The 19568-nt window shown below is 49.0% G+C and overlaps 2 protein-coding genes and 1 long non-coding RNA gene across 4 annotated transcripts in view; 1 reads left to right on the top strand and 2 right to left on the bottom strand.

Moving 5' to 3' along the window:
- The window catches only part of LOC149365508 (uncharacterized), a 620172-nt gene that overhangs the window by 3836 nt on the left and 596768 nt on the right, over positions 1-19568 (top strand). The gene's annotated exons all lie outside the window — the stretch shown is intronic.
- LOC149365511 (uncharacterized) overlaps positions 1-19568 on the bottom strand; it is a 255271-nt gene that overhangs the window by 94414 nt on the left and 141289 nt on the right. The window lies entirely within an intron of this gene.
- On the bottom strand, positions 16099-19386 carry LOC149365512 (uncharacterized). The gene is made up of 3 exons (XR_016282879.1): positions 18753-19386; positions 18569-18685; positions 16099-16813 (listed from the first exon to the last, which is right to left on the bottom strand). It is a non-coding gene; the product is annotated as an uncharacterized LOC149365512 (long non-coding RNA).

Here is a 19568-nt window from a genome sequence, read left to right as displayed (position 1 = left end):
ATACACCGCCGATATCTCGCCTGGTGTACCCTCGTAATGAGGGCATTCGGGGATATCCTGAATAATTTTTTTTTTTTATGGCATACGTTAGGCCCTGAGGCCAAAGCAAGAGGTGGTACAGTGAGAAGTAGCGAAATAGAAACTAAAACACACATACATAAGTAAATAAATGCATAAATAAACATGTCGCTACGAAGAGAAGAACGGGCAACGGCTGAACAAAAATCGTGAGTTCACGAGTAGCCAGCACCGCGATTCGGATTTCGTTTTCTGCAGAGTCGAACCGGCGACCTTCTCCTGCGCGCCGGCGAAAGGCGACGCCTTTTGCAAGGATGAAAAAATGGCGGAAGGCAACGCGAGCTGCGCAGAAAGCCAAGTGCGGACGGTGCGACAAAAACAAGGCCGTAAACAAACAGAAGTGAAAAAGAATAAAGGGCAAAAGAAACTGAAGGCAGCCAAAAGATAGGGGGCGAAAAGAAAAATGGAGCAGCCAGCACCTGGCACACGCGCAGCAAAGAGAATATAAAAGTGTCGAAGCCAAACAACAAACTCCTCCTTATCTGCCCAGCACCGAGTTAGCGCTCAGGTACCCAAGATAAGAAGCGACCCCCCTCCTCGCCGTGTCGACCTACCTCCAGCTGCCAGCATTTCAAGCCCGCCACGTTGTCAAAAATATAAAAAAAAAACAGCTGACATGAACTTCGAGACTGAGGGGGGAGTGTTTTTACGGGACGACTGTAACTTATACTGCCCTGGGATTTCTAACGTTATCTCAAAATTTTCATGTTTCCTTTCTAGTTTTTTTTTTCTTCGCTTCCGATGTCCCGTTTTCTCGTCTGTTGGAGTTCCGGCTGTCGCCGACTGTGAGCTGAACTTTGGGCCAGTCAAATAGACTGCGTGGACTGCTTTAAGCGAACAGCCTCGATAGGCAACGAACAGATAAGCGAGGCGAAATTTAAACACCTCGAGCTCCATAGCCATAAAAGGCAGTGCCCGAAAGCAGCTCTAACTGTGACGACAGCTTTGCGTTTTGCGTAGCTTCCATACCTGTTCTAGCCCGCCGCAGTCGCTTAGCGGCTACGGCGTCCGAATGCTGAGATGAGGTAGCGGGTTCGATTCCGGACGCAGCGGTAACATTTTGGTAGAGGTGAGTTGCACAAACTACTCGTACTTGCAAGGACATTTGAGGATCATAAAAGTCTCAAACTGGATAGACATTCAAAGCATTGCAATAAGAAATTTGCATTCAACGCCGGTTACTAAATAAAGCATGCGCTATTGCGATGTTACTTTCGTGAACTGCTTCTCATCGTCCTTTATCAGAAGGCTGGATAATAATTAACGAATGATGGTCGCGTTTAGAAACCTACGCTCTGTTCTGTTAAAGCCCAACCAGAACGAACGAGTAGTTCCGAGCATTCCCATTTAAGCGTCACCTCCGGTAAATGGTAATATTTGCCCCTTTTCGTGTTCCCGTTTAAGAAAGAACTTTTGCGAGCGATTCTTAACGCACTCACCTCTACTACGGATGCTATTTCTTGTTTTTAGGACTCTTTCTTGTCATGCTCAATGAACCACTAGAAAACAGTGTTTTCATGGCAGGAAAAAGGTCGTCCCAGTTTACCTTTAACGACATATGTTTAAAACCTCAAACATAGACTTCCCTTCTGCCAACTGGAACATGACAGAAATGGCGCCTACAAACAGCCCTGATATTATACAGGGTGTTTCACCTAAGACTTTCTGCAATTTTTAAAAATAAGCTATTTGAATTAGATGCGCACTTTTTCTGGCATAGCATTGTCAGTGGTGTAGTACATCATAATGCAGCTAAGACGTGCTAACTAGCAGGCTTGTTAACCAATATTTAATAGTTAACTTTTAAACTATTACCGTTGGGCTCCTTAATTATTGAGAGGCATGCAGCCCACCGTAAGTAATGTCCATATCCGTTTTTAGAATTTCAAGAACGCGATTATCCTCGGCGCTGTGGCCCAACAAATTTCGCCTACATCGCGCCAAAATACATGCGGTTTGAGAAGCTTGCGGGCAAAGCAACCTCTCCAGTGCACGTAACTCGTCGAAATAGCCAAAATTTGTTGGGCCACAGCGCCGAGGATAATCGCGTTCTCGAAATTCTAAAAACGGATATGGACATTACTTAAGGTGGGCTGCATGCCTCTCAATAATTAAGGAGCCCAACGGTAATAGTTTAAAAGTTAACTATTAAATATTGGTTAACAAGCCTGCTAGTTAGCACGTCTTAGCTGCATTATGATGTACTACACCACTGACAATGCTATGCCAGAAAAAGCGCGCATCTAATTCAAATAGCTTATTTTTAAAAATTGCAGAAAGTCTTAGGTGAAACACCCTGTATAGTGGCCAGACACATAGCTAAGTAGGAGTGATTTCCCCTACATACTTGAGTACTCACCAACAAGAGCACACGTACCCGAGCGCTTTTGGAACAAACTGAAAATGTTGCCTCTTACGTTTGGCCAACAGGCACAATAATACCTGTCTGGTTCGACCGAAACGGGCGTTTAATTGATAGCCATTCGATTTCCATAGCAATATAGGTAGTGTGAATAGTATAAGCTAGCATTCTCGCGCAGGCGTTTTTGTGTTGTACTGTTCATAAACTCCTAGCGCAAATCGGCAGAAATCGTAAACCAAAAACTGTTAACAATAAGCCATATCCCGCATGATGGGATCAGCACGTATATTTCACGGCGCCAAACAATGAAGGGCGCGTTTTTGCGTTCGAAAGCCACAAGCGAAATATGGCGGCTTCCCCCCCCCCCCCCCCCCCCCCCCCCATATAGTTTAACGCGAGTCGAAAATTGTGGCCGTTGAGACCTGCCACCACCGAATCGGCGAGGCAACCATTCACAGGCATGAACAATGGACGCTTGAAGTTGTAGTACAGTCCAAAACTTTAAACGTGGAGTTAGATATTTTCTTCAACTGTCCACAACGGTGTATTTACGTGCGTTATATAATCATTCCTTGAAGGAAACTGAACAGAAACTATTTGGTGCAAATCAAAATAAAAAAAAAAAGGAAAAGATCAAAATTTCGGAAGAACATAAATTAGGGTACGGAACGGGGAAGGAAGTGTAGACGTATATGTCCTGGGAGTTTGAGGAATATAGTAGAACTATTCGGGATTGCTGTTTGAGAGGAGTTTGAAGAGAACCAGACAAAAAGGATGGACTGAAACTGGTATTAGAGTTCAGCGATTTTATATTCGCTTTGTTTGATTCATACATGCATCATTCATCTAGCTGTCGTAGCACTCACGGTTAGATTCGAGTGCATAAGATTAAACAATGCTCTGTTTGAGACATCACGGTATGCTTTGCTGGAAGTGAACCCACAGTTCTGCGCAATAGCATTCTATCCAATCCACATCCGAACCAGCCAAACGTCTCGGCCAAAAACGTCTCGTCTGCTCTCGTAGATTTATTTTGAATGACGTGTGTATACCTAACGGAACAGCGCCATTTTATTTTTGACATATTATCGTTTATATATGTTTTTATTCCCTCCTCGAGATAAGCCATGTTGGTTCCTCTCTCTACTGTGCACTACTGAGGCCTTGTACTTTTGTCCGCTTTCATTTTTGCTGTAGTGCTGTTTTTGTCTGTGTACATATGTTACTCGATGATCGTGCATTCGCGCTTATTTATTTATGTGTTTATTTATCACACCACCTACACCTCCAGTAGGAAGTACAATGGTACTGTGCGCAGCCGGAGGGGAACAGAAGTCTTGCAGCAAAAGAAAAGCTTAAAAACCTCAAAGCTTGCAACAAGATGCCACGAAAGCAGGTAACGCGGTAAAAAAAAAAACGTGACAAAATGACGGGTACATTTAATAAGATTGAAATGAGTGGTGTCATAAGTACACCCATAAAGGTGAGCAGTGCCACAGGCGGGCGCACTCGCATATGGTGCAAAGGAATCCACGATTAGATTTTGACGCAGGGGCAGCTTTGCTTAAAAATGCCATGGCTATAAAATGCCCTGGTGTGCGCAAGGTGGGGTCAAAGACCCACTCATGCACGCATCTAAGTAGCCCCAGAGAAACCAAGCACCAGGTCAGGGAAAAGTTCCCGGCCTTTGGAATACTGGTGGGCTGCCGGTGGCGTCACCGGGGATCGAACACCGCACCTACCTCCCGCACGCGAGGGCGGATGCTCAAGCCACTGGGACCGCCGCTGCGGTCAGGTGCGAGAGAATTAAAAGGGAGCCCACGCCAATAAACGATGAGGAACATCACAGGGATGGTGGCGACGAGACCGGCAGATGGAGGACATCAGGGTGCGAACGCCGCGCGACCTGGGGGCGACGAATGAGGGGGCAAAAAAAAAAGGAGCGCGTAGGCGGAACTCGTGTAGGCGACGGTGTAAATCACGCTTAATGGCGGCCGCTACCACAGAGCCTTGAGCCAAGCCGAGGCGAGCCAAGCCTTCTTCGCAGCCGCCGGCCGTGCCGGACCGGTGTGTGTGTGTCTGCTTGCGCCTCCCGAAGAAGCGTTCATCGGTCGCCTAAGAGAAGCAGCACGCACAACACGGTGTGTGCCTTCTTCTTTCTTTTCCCATCTAATTTCTTTCTTCCCTTCCTCGACCCTTCCGTTCGTTCGGGGGCTCGGAGGGCGGAAAACCAGATTTGGACTCCCGTAGGAATGGAAGAGGGAAAGAGAGTGGGGGACGTTTGTCGTGAGGGTGCGCGCTATGCCTCCATCCCGGCTGCACAGGGTTGGGGGAGGAGGGTTTCTTCTTGTTCTTATTATTACACCCATTCCCCGCTTTATAACCCACCTCAGCTTCGCCGTTGCTGCTGTTGTTGTTTTATTATTATTATTATTATTATTGCGGTAGCCCGAAGAGGGCACGCCAGGATACTGCACCCTATTTAGGGGCGAATAATGAAAATCTGCCACCCCTCGGAGCGCTGCCGCCGCCTCTCGTGTGCGTGCGTGAGCGCGCGTTCCTCGTGCGCCGGGGCTCTTCATCTGCAAAGTTTGTGGCCAAGCCCAGCGCGAGCCCAGCCTAGCGGCGGCGGCGGCGACTGGTGATTTATAGCTAAGTAGCTGCAATTTCTCTTTATTTCATCTGCCCGCCGTTTCCGCGCCGTATTAAGGCGCAGGTTCGTTCGCCCTTCGCTCGCGCCGCCCACGACGGGCTGGCTGGTTGGTTGGCTGGCGCGAGTTTGAGATGAACTGAACGAACAGAAACAACAACAACAATAAAAACGAAAAGGGCGAGCGCCCATGCGGAGGAGAGGAGAGCGGAAAAGACAAAATGTTTGGAGGAGGAGGGAGAGTGGCTGCTCCTGCTGCCGGCGCGGAGGCTGCCGTGGGTTTGCCACTGAGGTGGCGGATGGCGGCGCGCTCTGCTTGTTCCCGATAACGAGCTGCTAAGGGCTTCGCAGTTGCCAGACCACCGAAGCGCCGCGTGGGGTCTACCTGGCAGCGCGTCCCTGTACGAGCGCGTGTTTGTGTCTATACGATTAGTATTTGCAATTGCTTGAAATGCTGGTGATGCAGTAAGCAGTAAAATTAGCGCCACCACGCCCGTTGCTAACTACACCTGCCGCAGCTGAAGTCTGCATTCACCGAGGTGCGCCAGCAAGCTGGCTGAAGCGAATTCAACAGCTTGAAAACTAGCTAGACCCGATTTCCTCGGTACGAGTAATGAAACGAATAGCTCGTTCGTTGACAGCAAACGTCTGTTAGTTTTTGTCCGGCTCACAAGTGGAACCGGGTGGCGGCAGAACAGAGGCATTCTGGAACCCTGTGTAGTGATGAAAGTCGTTGAATCAATGGCAGAGTTGCGGGCGCGAGACCTGCCCGGCTGTCCACGTGTCCTATATATCTCTATGCACGTGCGTCACTGAGCTCGGTGCGCCACTAGGGCCCAACACTGAGCCCGATGTGACACGACAGTGGGAACGGTGCCAATCGACATTGAGCACGCTGCGACGCGACACTGGAAACGGTGCGAGTCGACACTGGGCATGGTGCGAATCGACAACGGGCCTCGTTGCGACGCGATAGTGGACATGATGCGAATCGATCTGGACCTGCTGCGACGCGCACTGGGGCCCGTTGTGACGCGATACTGGACACGCTGCGACGCGATACTGGACATGTGAATCGATACTGGACCTGCTGCGACGCGCACTGGGCCCGTTGCGACGCGATACTGGCCACGCGACACTGGCCACGCTGCGAAGCGACACTGGGCCCGGTGCGACGCGACACTGGGCCCAAAGGGAAGCGTAGCCACGGCATTACCACGTGCAGCTGCGACAATATACAGAAGAGACGCCTTGACTGCAGTGCGGCACGCATACATGCATGCTGTTGGCAGCGTCTGCAGCGACTAGCCTGCAGCGGCTTACGATGATCGCTCAAAAATAATACGCCACAGAGCAAGGGGGAGGGGTGGGGGGGTGCTTAAAGCAATAAAACAAGCTAAAAGCCTCTAAAAATGGCGCCGAAGGAGAGAGAAAAAGACAGAGGGAAGAAAAAGAAGAGAAGAAGCGGCAGCAGGGACGAGTAAGGCGGTTGCGCCCTAGCAGCAGCAGCGGCGGCGCCGGCGCATCATGGGGATTTACGGCGTGGCACGCACACACACGCACGCGCGCACAGGGCTTCTGCCGGCGGCGGCGGCGGCATTCTTTTCTTTCTGCATGAATTTGAAATGAGTTACGCGCAGCCGCTAGCGAGCATACGAGTGACGCGTGCATCTCCTCCTCCTCCGCAACCCTCTCCCTTTCTCATCCACTTCTCTAGCCGTTTTTACTCCTTATTTTCTGCCTCGGTGTCTTCGCTAGAGCCCGTCTGTCTCAACTCCCTTCCCGCCTCGCTCACCATTTCGCTTTTTTTTTTTTACTATTCATTTTTTTTTTTCACGGAGTCGCTGTGGGCTGCTGCGCATACCCAGTAGTCTGGCTTCGCGAGACGGTGCCCAGTATTACACCGTGCAAGGCTCGGGCGGGGTTTCGAATTGTTCGCTATAATTCCATTATGCAGACGAGTGTGCGTCCTCGCGTTCTTCCGAAGCCCACCGTGGACATCGTACCGTTTTTGCTTTCTATTCCTTTCGGATCGCCTTAATCGGTTCGACTGTCTTGAAGTAGAGCGAGGGGGGAGGGGGGAGCAGTGTTTGGCAATGCCGCTAGGATAGCTGCGTCAGCTCCTTGAGTGTACTGCCTGAAGATTTACACAAAGGATACGGAGGCATAATACATAGAACGAAGACATTTTACATCGAGAAATCTGTGACATGCGCCTATTAAGCCAGACTATTCTGAATCTTCATAGAAAGTGTTTGTGTCTTTCTTTTCCATACTGTTTGTGCGTGCTCTTTTTTTCAACATGAACCAGTAACAACTCGTACAGCTAGCCGTTCATATACAAGAGATATTGATATAACAGGAGATGGCTGAGTGATAGCACAGAATTAGGCACTACATGTATTACCCGCGAGCTTTCTTCGTATTAACTACGAGGTTCGGGTGACTTCTCAGCGGCTTTGGCGTTCGGCTCCTCAGCACGAGGTAGCGGGATCGAATCTCGGCCACGCTGGCCGAATTTAGACGTAGCGCAAAATGCAGAAATAAAACTCCCGCGCTTTTAGCGACGTCGGTGCTTTTGCCACCTCAAAATTCCACGCATAGTTCTTGCAAGATTATTCAAGGTAGGTATCGCTAGGAACCCCACAGATCTGCAAGAACGATGTCTTCTCACCCATTTTGACACAGAGCTAAAAGAAATTGTGACGAGCTGCATATCACGCGCAGGGAAAGTTTCGCAAAAAGTCGCTTTAGGTTCGGCGACATGCTCAAACCTGCCTTTCAGCGTCATTTTCATCGCTGTTCAAGGATAAAGTTCGCCTAATTTAAAGAGACCGGTGGCTAACACATTTCAAGCCTTAAAAATTGGCGGGGCCTTAGCTTTGGTTAAGCCTGGTAGGTTGCGAAAGCAAAAGTGCAGCGCCTCCAACTCAAGGAACGCAGTGCGCCGCGTCTACAGGTCACGCGTGGCTACCGGCCGCCGCTGCGCGACGACTCAAAGTGTCTTCGGTAATTTTTTTGTATTTTGTTTTTGATGTTGTTGCGACTGAGAGAAAAAAAAACAATACAGCTGGTATGATGTCAAAGCGGCAGTAGCGCCACAGGTGCGCAGCGCGGCAAACACACACCGTAACTGTAGCCGGGCTTTCTGAAGGAGCGAGTTGGTCGCCCATAATCTACAGCTGGTATGACGTCAAAGCGGCAGTAGCGCCACAGGTGCGCGGCGCGGCGTAACTGCAGCCGGGCTCTCTGAGGAAGCGAGTTGGTCGCCCATATTCACTCCGCTAAAGGTCAAACGTAACTGCGGCCGGGTCAAGCGAAGGCTTGAAAGTGCGAGTAGTATTGCTTTCGCAATAATAAGAAGTGTACGTCTGCTGTCCAAATAAAGTTAGGCGATTCTGCTCCGCAAGCTTTAAGCACAATCGCACGTGACAATAGAGGCCGTACCTTGCAAAGACTTTTCCCGTTACATCCTCCTGCTGTGTCAGCCTGCAGCCGGGCTGATCCGTTGAGCGAGGGAACGACACTATGTGGCGCTACGCGACCATGACGTCACAGGCGCAAGCTGGCAATTAAAGGGGGCTAAAGCAGTAAAACAAAGAAATGAATCGTTAGAAAATACGGGCCCTAGTTGGTTTCAAGGCGAGTGCCGCTCGCTTAGAACGATCAACGCGATTCCGGTTCCACACGAACTACGACTGGAGACGATGACGATTACTCCTTCCGGCACACACGCTCGTCATCAAACACGGAGATGGTTCCGTTAGAGCGACGTAAAACGGGTTCCAATTTCGGGCAGACGAGTGTCGACGATTTCTACGCATGCTGACGGCACCAAGAGACGGATTAGGTCGCCGAAGCCTCGAATGTACTACGTTAGCACTCACCGCGGAATGCAATCTCGCAGGAACGGTAATCTTCATTTTTGACAACCTGTTTACTCCCAGCTATCCGGCCGTGCTGCGCCCTCTCCGTCCCATATGCTGACGCGATAATGTATTGAGGACCGCGATAAAGTGAGTTTGGCTCCTCGTAGCGTAGGGAATGTCTTCGAATTCGGTTCTTCCTCCGCAGCTTTTACGTGGTCGAAACGATGCCAATTATTTGGATGCTGGAAAAATAGTCCACGGGTACGTGAAATGACAGCATGTGTCGGGAAATCGAGACCTCCGCCCTGACCCAGCCTCTCCTGACCGCCCTGCTCCAAATGCAACCGGCATAGCCCATTTATTTACAAAAAAAAAAGTGTATTCTACACTAATGTTGTCTTCTGTTTCGTCTTCTACTTCTTCAAATCCTTAATCTTATGTGCCAAGCCCCACGTGAATAGAATAGATACTGGACCTACACTCTGAATAAGAATACGTCTATATGGGAGTAAGATGGTTGGTTGGTTTATGGGATTTAACGTCCCAAAGCGACTAAGGCTATGAGAGACGCCGTAGTGGAGGGCTCCGGAAATTTCGACCACCTGGGGTTCTTTAACGTGCACTGACATCGCACAGTACACGGGCCTCTAGAACTTCTCCTCCAAAGAAATTCAACCCCCGCGGCCGGGACTCAGTTTTATAAAACTCAGTTTTATAAAAGGAGTGTCCTAGAGGACAGCTTATTCCATTTTTACTCCTTTATGTTCACAGTGTATCGGGTACCCGGCCATGTGTCCAGTATACGCTATAATATACACGTTGCCATTTATAAGCCTGTACACCAATTAGGGCAATGATGACCTTTAAGGTTACCCGAAGTGAGCTTGGATCTGGACTGTTGCCCAGACCAGCTCTGGCAGTGCGGGCCTAACAGTGTTGAGCACGAATCGCGTACGCAAAAGTTGGCGGAAATCTGACGTAGGTCGAAGCACTGGAATGGATTTCTACACTAAAAAATAAATACTGAAGTGACCCAGGGCAGATGCCAGGCAAACAGTACAACAAGAAAGGGGCTAATAAAACTGGGCATCGCCTGCACAGTGGATTCCCGAGCACAGAAATGGAGATGAATTTGTGATGTACGCGATGCGGAGTACCAAAAGGAAATTGTATTACCCGATTCATAGTCGACAAAACGAGTACAGGAAACGCTGGAGAATCCTTAAAACAGCGCAAAGGACAAGGACACAGAAAGAAAAGACGCACACAACGCTGTAAGCTGGAGAATGTACGTCTGCCCTTGTAAGCTGGAGAATGTATTACAGTGTCCTTCCTAGTTAATCCCTGAAACATGCTCCTAAAAAAAAAAAAGAGAAAGGTGGAGAAAAAAAAGCTGCAAAAAGCGCGGCGAACAGCACCACGTAATTAAATGAACGCGAAAAAGGGCAGGCGCGACAAGGCCGCCCCTTTTAAATCGTCGTGCAAAACAAGCTCCAGGCACTCAAATATTAAAAAAGAAGTCGACAACAAGAGGGCGCGACAACGCGAATTAGTCGCGGGAGAAAGGAAGGCACCTGTTCCCTTCGTACGGTGTGTAAAACAAAACCGCCTCGCGAACCAGTTCTTTATAATTTTTTTTTATTCGGCCGTCCCGTTCACGACGTATCTCAGCTCTCTTTTGACTGCTCCCCCTCTCTCACTCCCCCCCCCCCCCCACCCGTTTTGTCAAATCGCAGTACTACATGCAGCACACACACACAAGCACACTCACGCACATAGAGTGACGGAAACGCGCTCAATCTGTCCCGCAAGCCAGCCTCCCACCGTGGCCCGTTTAAAGAGCGAACACACAGGCACCCCAAACTCGACAAGCGAGTCGCGACATGTCGAGCGTGGTAATTTTATAGCTCGCCGAGGGAGCGCTGCGGTCGCGTACAAAGATGCGGAAGACACACGATCTCTTAAAAGTGTCCCCGAATCGCTTCTTCATGCGGCAAGAGGAGCCGAGAACGCGACGCGCCGACGGTGAAGACGGGGAAAGGGGGGGGGGGGGGGGGGGGGGACTTTGGAAGCGAAGAACGCTTGGAGGGGGGCGGGTGGGATTTGCGGGGTGCTGAAGAAAGCATCAGTTTCAAAGGAAAGAGAAATGCGGGGTCGGAGGACGATGACGACGTATAGAAGCAAAACAAAACAAAAAAAAAAGGATGAGGAATATGAGGGAGTGAAGAAGGAGAATGGGGAGGAGGAAAAAAGAAGGAGAAGCAAGAACTAGCGGCGCTGACGACAAAGGGAATGAAAAAGCTCCACGCTCTCTCCACGCAGAGACGAAACCGCTAAAGCTGCGGAAAACGGCGAAACGTAATAGGAGTTTGGCGAAGGGACGTGAAAGAAGACTAGGAGAAGAGAGGGAGGGTGGTAGACTTTAGCGGCGCGTCGTTGTGGTCGGGGCTGTGATTGCCACCAGGAGCGGTGTGGTGCTGAGAGGAGTCGATAAAAAGCGCCGGCGTCGCTGGGTCCTCGGCGTCGCCGCGCTGTCTTGTCGGCGGCGGCGGCGCTGACGTGGTAAATTACGCCGCGACACTTTTACGACTTTTATACGAGAAGAAACGTGCGCGGCGCTTTCATACTCCCCCTTTCCCTCTCCCGCCCCCTTCTAAGGCCGCCAACTGCAGCCCCGCCTTTTTGCAAACCGCCTACCCCGTCGTGTGTAGAGACACTGGGCATTTGCGGATGAAGAGAAGGAAAAAAGAAATAATGAGAAGAAGGGGTATGAACGAAATAATAGAAGGATAAAGCTGCTAAGGCTCTCCACGTAGTACGACTCTGTAAGTACTTTTGAAGGACTCTGGCTAAACTATGTAAGCGAACACATTGTCAGCATTCAAGCAATGATTACTTGATTGGGGCCTAGAAGGTAGCCAAGCTCATCGCTTCTAGCTTCGCCGAAATAATGACTGATGCTGAAAAATATGGGTGAAAGGCACTGTTTCTCTTGTTCAGAACAGTTTCCGCCACCTACGCTTTTTCTTGAGCTACAAACGAGACTTTCTCTGGGACAACTTTCATGACAACTTCAGCGTCGCAATATGTCGTAGGAACAAAACTCGTGTGAGTCACCTTCCGAACAATGAGGGTGTTATTTAGGTGCTTAGTGGAGAGGGCGTTTGAGAGAGGATGTGCGGTGAGTCTGGTCTGGAATCGTCTAATCGACTAAGTGTTCATCGGTCAGCGAGTGAACGCGACGGTTTTGCTTTACTGCAGTCTAGGCCGACACGGTGATGTTTACTCCAGATATAAGCGTGATGATGATGATCACCACTGTGATGGTGACTGTGGTGAATGGTGATATTTAACGGCGCAAGACGCGGCTTCGACAAAGAGCGCCGTGTCTAACATTCCATTTCTTCGTTTATGTCCTTGTTCATCTGCCGCACGAGAACGCCTGAAATATTCGACCGGATTCAACAAGCCCAACTATCTCCTCTCGGTACAGAATCGCGCAACCTGGCGGCAAGACGGATATCGAAACACAACGGCAGATAGTCTCACTCTCAAAACGCCGCGTCCCTCGTTTCACGCTCCTCGAAACAATAACTTCCCTGTCCCGGCGACGACGAACACGGATTACACGCCCGCTTTGACGTGTTTGACAGGCGATATTTTACAATGACTCCAGCACGGTCGGGACAACCCCGACGTCGGCTCGCACACGCAGCCGCATAGACGCAAGTTTGCAAAACGAGCGCAAAGTGTGAGGCACTTACACTGTCAACGACCGCCGCGTGTACCGCGGGCCTGAGCAGATTCAGAACTCTGTCAGCCGGTGTGTATACACGCGGCAGTGTATAATTAAAGTTAATTAAAGCGTTAGCCCGTCTATCGCGCAGCTTATACCGGCGCGCGACGCGGCGTCGTACACGGGTACGGAGCGCTAGCGAAACTGTACACGCTCTCGTCAAAGCAGGTCGCTTTCGCACGGAACTCGGCGGGCTGGCCCGTAATTGCGAAGTGTGTTTATTATTGTTATTAATAGTTTTTTTTTTTGTCTTTTGACGCCGGGAGCCGGTGCGACGGTATACCGAGAGCGTGTCACCTTGTGTTATAGTTTTCCGTCCGCTCATCGTGCAAAGACCGGAAGGTGTGAAAAACGAGAAATAATAAAGGGTGAGGGACGCAACTATTCTCTCTCTCCCTCTTCCATCTCGCCGCGCTGCGCACGTACGCAGTTCCGGAATCCGCGAGGCCTTCATAATTGCGCGTTCGCTAATTTGTGAGCTCTCCGGTAGTTGTCAGCAGGGACTGGGACGCTTTTTACGCGTAGCGTGCTAACTCCGTTCGAGCTGACCAGGCGGTGCTCGCTACAGTACGTGCTTAACGTGGGACTAAAGACGATTCCAGACACGGTCCGCTTTCTGCCAGGAAACGGAAACGCTTGAATGAGTGCCTGATTGATTTGTTTGACAGCGGAGTTTTCCGTAGTAGGGCTCGAAAATTGAAAAACAGTAGCGCCGAAACACACACACAGTTCAAGAACGACGTAGGACAAGCGCTCACTTCATCTGACTTTAATCTCTGAAAAGCGAGCAAATATACAAAAGCGTAGGCTTGCGCAGAAAGTAACCTCATGTGCAATCAGCGTAGTAGGGAATCGCTGTAAGCGGTAAGAGATCCCGTAAAGGTGAGATGCAGGTTAGCTTCGACCTCCAGGGGTTCTTTATTTGAGCCGCAGTTTGGACCAATTTCGTTTAAAGTGAGCAACGACGATATTTCTCAAAGATACCGTTAATAAAAAGCGCGTCATCAATGGCGAAGCGAAAAGGACGTGATCGGTGGTGTCGTTGTATAGAAGCTTTAATGGACGACATTTCTGTATCACTTATGGTTATAGACAGTGGATCTGGCTCGAGATAGCAATGCTGGCTTACCTGGAGGCGTGGATCACACGTTAAACTGCCTGTTAAACTACACTACACGTTTAACTGGAGACAGGATGTGCTCCTTACCGCGTCATGCTAGCAGTTTACGCAAAAGGCGATGCTTTAGCCAGATGCCAGCTTATTCTACAATATATAACACTTATAAAGAAAGTACAGGTGCCGTCAAAAGTAAATCAAAGGCAATATTACGAAAAAATTAAATCCCCCCTCAATTCATGCATCCTTGAATACATATGTGCAGACTAATTGTGATTGTGCAAATTGCACTGTACACCAACAAACATCTACCATTATGCTTTAGATTTAAAGAAATTAAATTTTTTTGAGAAAGTCGCCTTCCATTTACTTTTGACGGCGACTGTATGCTTTGGTATACCTTAAAAGCCGAGTTGCCATCGTGAAAAAACGCAGAGCTTGTAAGCAGTGCTTTGTCGTTTACTTTTTTTTTAAATTCATTATTTGAGAACTTGCTCCTTTTGCGTATTGAAAAATAATCAATACGCAGAATACCAATAACCGGAGAACAAAAATTTCGCTCTTTCTCTGTCGGCTCATCCAGGTTAAATGCGTTGATGTTGAGACAGGCATGTAACCAGGAATTTTTGTCGGGTGGGGCCCAAGGTAATCATTCAGTAGTGAGAGGCCACCGCGGTGGCTCAGCGGTTATGGTGCTCGGCTGCTGACCCAAAAGACGCGGGTTCGATCCCGGCCGCGGCGGCTGGAATTTCTTTGGAGGAGAAATTCTAGAGGCCCGTGTACTGTGCGATGTCAGTGCACGTTAAAGAACCCCAGGTGGTCGAAATTTCCGGAGCCCTCCACTACGGCGTCTCTCATAGCCTTAGTCGCTTTGGGACGTTAAACCCCATAAACCAAACCAAACCATTCAGTAGTGAGGAATTTGGGGTGGAGGTGGTGAGGGGGGGGGGGGGGGAGAGGAAGTTGGGGGGAGAGGTGGGGGGGCGGAGGTGGGGGGGGGGGAGTGTATTACCCACAGGAGCAGACTGCCAAGATCCGAAGAGAAAAATGGGGCTAAGTAAATACCGAGGGGGGGGGGGGGGGGGGGTGCAAGCTTTCGAGCCTTGAGAACAGGGAAGTGAAGTTTCGGCCGTCAGTGGTAGGTAAATGACGTATGGACTTTCGCGTGAGCGATTCCTAGAAAGAACGTTTGAGTAACCCACTCAAAGACACTGCGTAACAGAACCGACGACGTCGATGCTCTTGGCACGTTGACGCTCATATGCTCCCCTCGAAAGTGTCAAAGGTCGCTCGCCATCGGTGGCGGCACCCGATAGCGACGGAGGTTAGTTATCAGTTGAGTTGTTTCGGATTCTGTGAAAACATGTTGAAACAGAGTAAACGCGTTTTGAGTGCTGGTCAATCACGAAATATCCTTTGTCAATCCCTGGCAGCTCGATCGGTCGCCGCCTGCTTGCAAAGCCATGCTAGCAGTGCAATAAGGATGAGACACAAGAACAAAAAGTGCGACGGCACGAGGCGGTGATCGGTGACGGCACCAGATAGCGACGGAAGTTAGATATCAGTTAAGTTGTTTCGGATTCCGCGAAAACATGTTGAAATACAGTAAAGCGTTTTGAGGGCTGGCCAATCCCGAAACATCCTCTGTCAACCTCTACAGCGCATCGTCCTGTCGTACTTCTTGTTCTGGTGCCTCGTACTTAGTGCTCTGTTCGCATGAATTCTAACCATCTTGCCCAAAAACAAGTACTGCTTGCAAATGCCGGGCATTGCGCTCGATGCTAAACTCTGACAAAAACAAAAAAAAAACCTACTCTGCATTAAGAGTTTTGTAAGGGAGAACCATTTCCTTTCGGCCGCAGAAGCTGTGTATATATATTTTTTCTTTAAATCCCATAGCTCCGCTCGCCTTCAGGGCAAAGGGATAATGGCGATAATGTATTACAGCCCCCCTTCCACCCTAAAAAAAATGTAAAAAAAAAATAGTGGCTGTTTCAAGGGCCATCACGATCATGCATGGCGACATCTTGGAAGCGCCGTGCTCGGGCTTGCCCGGGGTACGCTCGCATTGGCTGGCATCTGAACGAGGTTTTTTCCGTCACGACATACTACGCCGAGAGGGGACAGTGACATGATAGCTGGCATGTGTCAACGGAGACACTAATATGCATGCAATATACCTTGGCCGGTGCAGCTTGGCCGAACGATATCGCGGTTAACTGTACGCAGCTCTACACTGCAAACCGAAAAACACCCGGATAGGAGTAAATGGCTCATCGCGTAGCGCACTCCCGAAAAGGGGTTTTTATACTCCTCAGAATAGGAGTATATCGTCTACTCCTCTGCTTGAAGGGATACTTTCGGAGTGCTAGAAGGAGTAAAGTGTTACCGCTCTGCAGACGGGAGTTTATTTAGGAGTAAAGTTGTGATCACAAAGGAGTTAGCATGGCAATTAATAGAAGTATTATATACTCCTTTGCAGCTACTTTTATAGTACATTTCAGGAGTACGTGCCTGTTCCTTTTAAGTAGTTTTGACAGGAAATTTTTGGAGAAATTTTTCTTACTATAGGGTTACATTTATGATTCCCAGATGAGTATATTACTTCACTTGATGCGGAAGCCGATTTGAAATAAAGTATTCGTATGGAAGGCTCATTTTAGAGCTTGATATTCCAGGATAAATGCGTCGATGAACTTACAGTGATTTATTTCAAACAATATTTTATTGGGTACAAAACATTTGAGGCATGTGTTCGGCAGCTTGCTTTCGACGGTTACAGAGAACCAACGTCTTGGCCCCTGTAGAAAACAAGAGTGCCTTAACCCACGCTGTCTTTGGGTACATAATTTAAATACCCAAAGGAATGAAAATAGAGATGCCACACTTGAAAGCAAGGAGGGAACCTTGAAATGCTTCGCTGTCAACATACAGGCTCCTTCTGAAAGAAAGATTAGAAAAACAAATGCATCAGTGGAATTGCACCTCTAAGCTTGAAGTATGACATGCTTCAAGTGTAGAAGTCAACCGTTCAGAGTGCACTTTTCAATAAAGTAGGTATTATTGAAGTTTAAACGTTTTTCATGACAAAAGATTAGCTAGCAGAACATAGTAGGTAATCAACTAGCTAATACATACCAGTACCCTGTCGGATGACAGCGGCTAAACGCGGTTTTCAGGGAATCACAAATTCCAGAGAGCCGCTTTCGTAAACGTTAAGGCAATACGGCGAATGGGAAGCAGCATCGATAGGGAACATTTTTTCCGCAAAGCATAAAACTGAAAAAAAAAAATAAAATGGTCTTACTGAGGCACTTGCGCATTCGCGCTGCCTTTGGCTGCGTTCCTGCACCGAAAGAGGCCTCGAGATATAATTTTTTTTTACTTGTCAGAGGTTCCTCATGCTTTTCAGGCACCATATCAGAACCAATTACTGAAATCAAAACATGCAAACAAAATACAGCGCTTTGCATACACGCAGCGGAAGCTTACATGGAATTTCCTTGATGGGAGAGCCCGCAGCTACGCATTTTCAGGACGTCCTCATTCTGTGTATAGGCCAAAGGCAGGGCAAGGGTGACTGACATAGCAGGCATTGTTAGGAATAGAAAGCTACCACCAGACCCACCCTCCCGCCGCCACCTGTCTTCTGTTAAGCTTTGCCCTCACATTCGTGGCCAGGGTTCAAAAGAAAACATTCTAGACAGGTCTATCTGGCTGGGTAAGGAATATACTTTCGGGAAAGAACGCCAACCAGAAAAAAAAAAACATGTTTGGGAATTTTCTTGGTTCTTTCAGCAGGTGTGACTGCGAGTGAGTCACAGCTTGCCTTTTTTAAGCCTTCGTTTAGTCATCCGCCGGGTCACTGATCGTAGACAGTTGATGCAAGGATAGTTCCCTCGAAGTCAGTCTTGTCAACCCGCGCTTCCTTTCTTGTTCATTTGTTTGGCATCCGCTTTGTGCTGCTTCAGTTTTTCTGGGAAATGCTTGCTTTCGCCAATGTACTACGTCCAGCACGAGCAGGGGTTCTCGTACACTGGCGTAAGCTTTATTCTTTTTCTTTCGCTGCCTTCCTGGGATCAGCAGTCTGAACCGGAACGCTTGCCTCCACGAGTTTCACATAATGGAATGTGTTCGGAAACTGCACGCGAAGTGGAAACTTCTTTTAACATTTTTCAAATCCGAAGAGCTTACAAGATACCACATTTTGGAACTAGACGCCTAACCATCCAGAAAAGGCAGCGTTCAGTATGGTTGAAACCTCATGTCCGCTGCCGAAAATCGCTGCAACGTTAAGATGCCACCAACTCGGAAAATGTAACAGTTTAGCTAATCTCCGTGAGCGCTAAGGCGTCGCCATGTCCTGTGCTATGACTGAAAAGAATAAAATCGCTTGCATTGTTTGCATAACAAGGCCCTCTTAAAACACAGGAAAGGAAGCAACCGATTAGGGCACGGTTCTCAGCACTGTTCGTAATAACGTGACAAAAATTCACAGACCCCAAGGCTGTGCATTTTCACCTGCCATTGCCTGTACAGCTTTTCCACATTCATGGGGCGTGAACGCATGAAGAAAATTTGGTCCCTAGAAGAACTGACCGTACTTCCAGCTGTACATGTTAGCGTAACAGCCACGACTGCAGTGCCACACTCTTTTTTTCAGCCGCATGCAACAACAAATTTCTCAGATACTTACTTCATGCCTGCTGTGTGAGTTGGCTCCACCGGACCACAATGAAGCCTTTGCTGTTTTGCTGTTCTCGTTAAGCCTTTCATCTCGGCGCACCCGTGGTTCACAGCAAGTCTACGCACACTGAAAAGGGAGCGGCGTTAAGTGCATGCGCGTCTATGGCATCAAAGGAGAGTTTAATACTGCTTACCAGAACACACGACGATGATAATCCGGTCTTTAGTATTCTTGCAATACAGCGAAAGAACGAGGGGCCGACGATGTCGAGAAAACTGGTGCGTCACACACACATCGCCATGTCGGCGCGGCGAAACGGCAGCAGCCAACACTTGTATGATGCGTAGACAATGAATGACTAGCCGCTGCTTCTGCACATATTGCTGGCTTGAGTGAGACGTTCATTGCAGCACGTTGCTGCTCAGGTCGATGATGTCCAGTCTTACGTCACGACAAGAGCGCGCAAAGGAGCGGGTGGCAAACTGGCGGCTTCGGGGAGGTCGACGCGTCACACACCGCCATGTTGGCTCGGCTGAGCTCGGCTGGCTAAGCCTCTCGCAGACTGCCGTCGCAGGCGATGCAAAACCAAGCGTTCTCCGAATACACTGGGGGCTTCACAGGCACTGTCTGTGGCGCACCTTGGTGCGCGAGGTTGCGGCGATCCGGTGTCTTGTAACATGACAAACGTGCGTGAAGCAGCAAAAGCACAGGCGAGCAGGCAGCGACGACAGAGCCGGCGTCGTCACCTGCAAGTGCAGCGAACCGGCAGCTGCCACTAGGCGGCGGGCAGACACTAAGGAGTGCATAAAGGGCCTGAAGGAGTATTGAAGCCGAGATACTCCTTCTTGGAAAAGTAGTAAAATCATGTAAATGCTTTATTTTACTCCTCGATTTCGCGACGGCAGTAAAAAAGGAGGATTTCCTCTTTTTTACTACTTAAAGTCGATTGCGCAATTTTCAATAAGGAGTTTAAAAGCGGACACTAGCCATTTATATTCCTATTTGGGCT

The sequence above is a fragment of the Amblyomma mixtum genome, chromosome 1, assembly GCF_055824585.1.
Source record: "Amblyomma mixtum isolate Tamu chromosome 1, ASM5582458v1, whole genome shotgun sequence".
In the NCBI taxonomy this organism is placed as follows: Eukaryota; Metazoa; Arthropoda; class Arachnida; order Ixodida; family Ixodidae; genus Amblyomma; species Amblyomma mixtum.
Note: the sequence above shows the minus strand (reverse complement) of the source record. Positions and strands in the feature narration are given on the sequence as shown.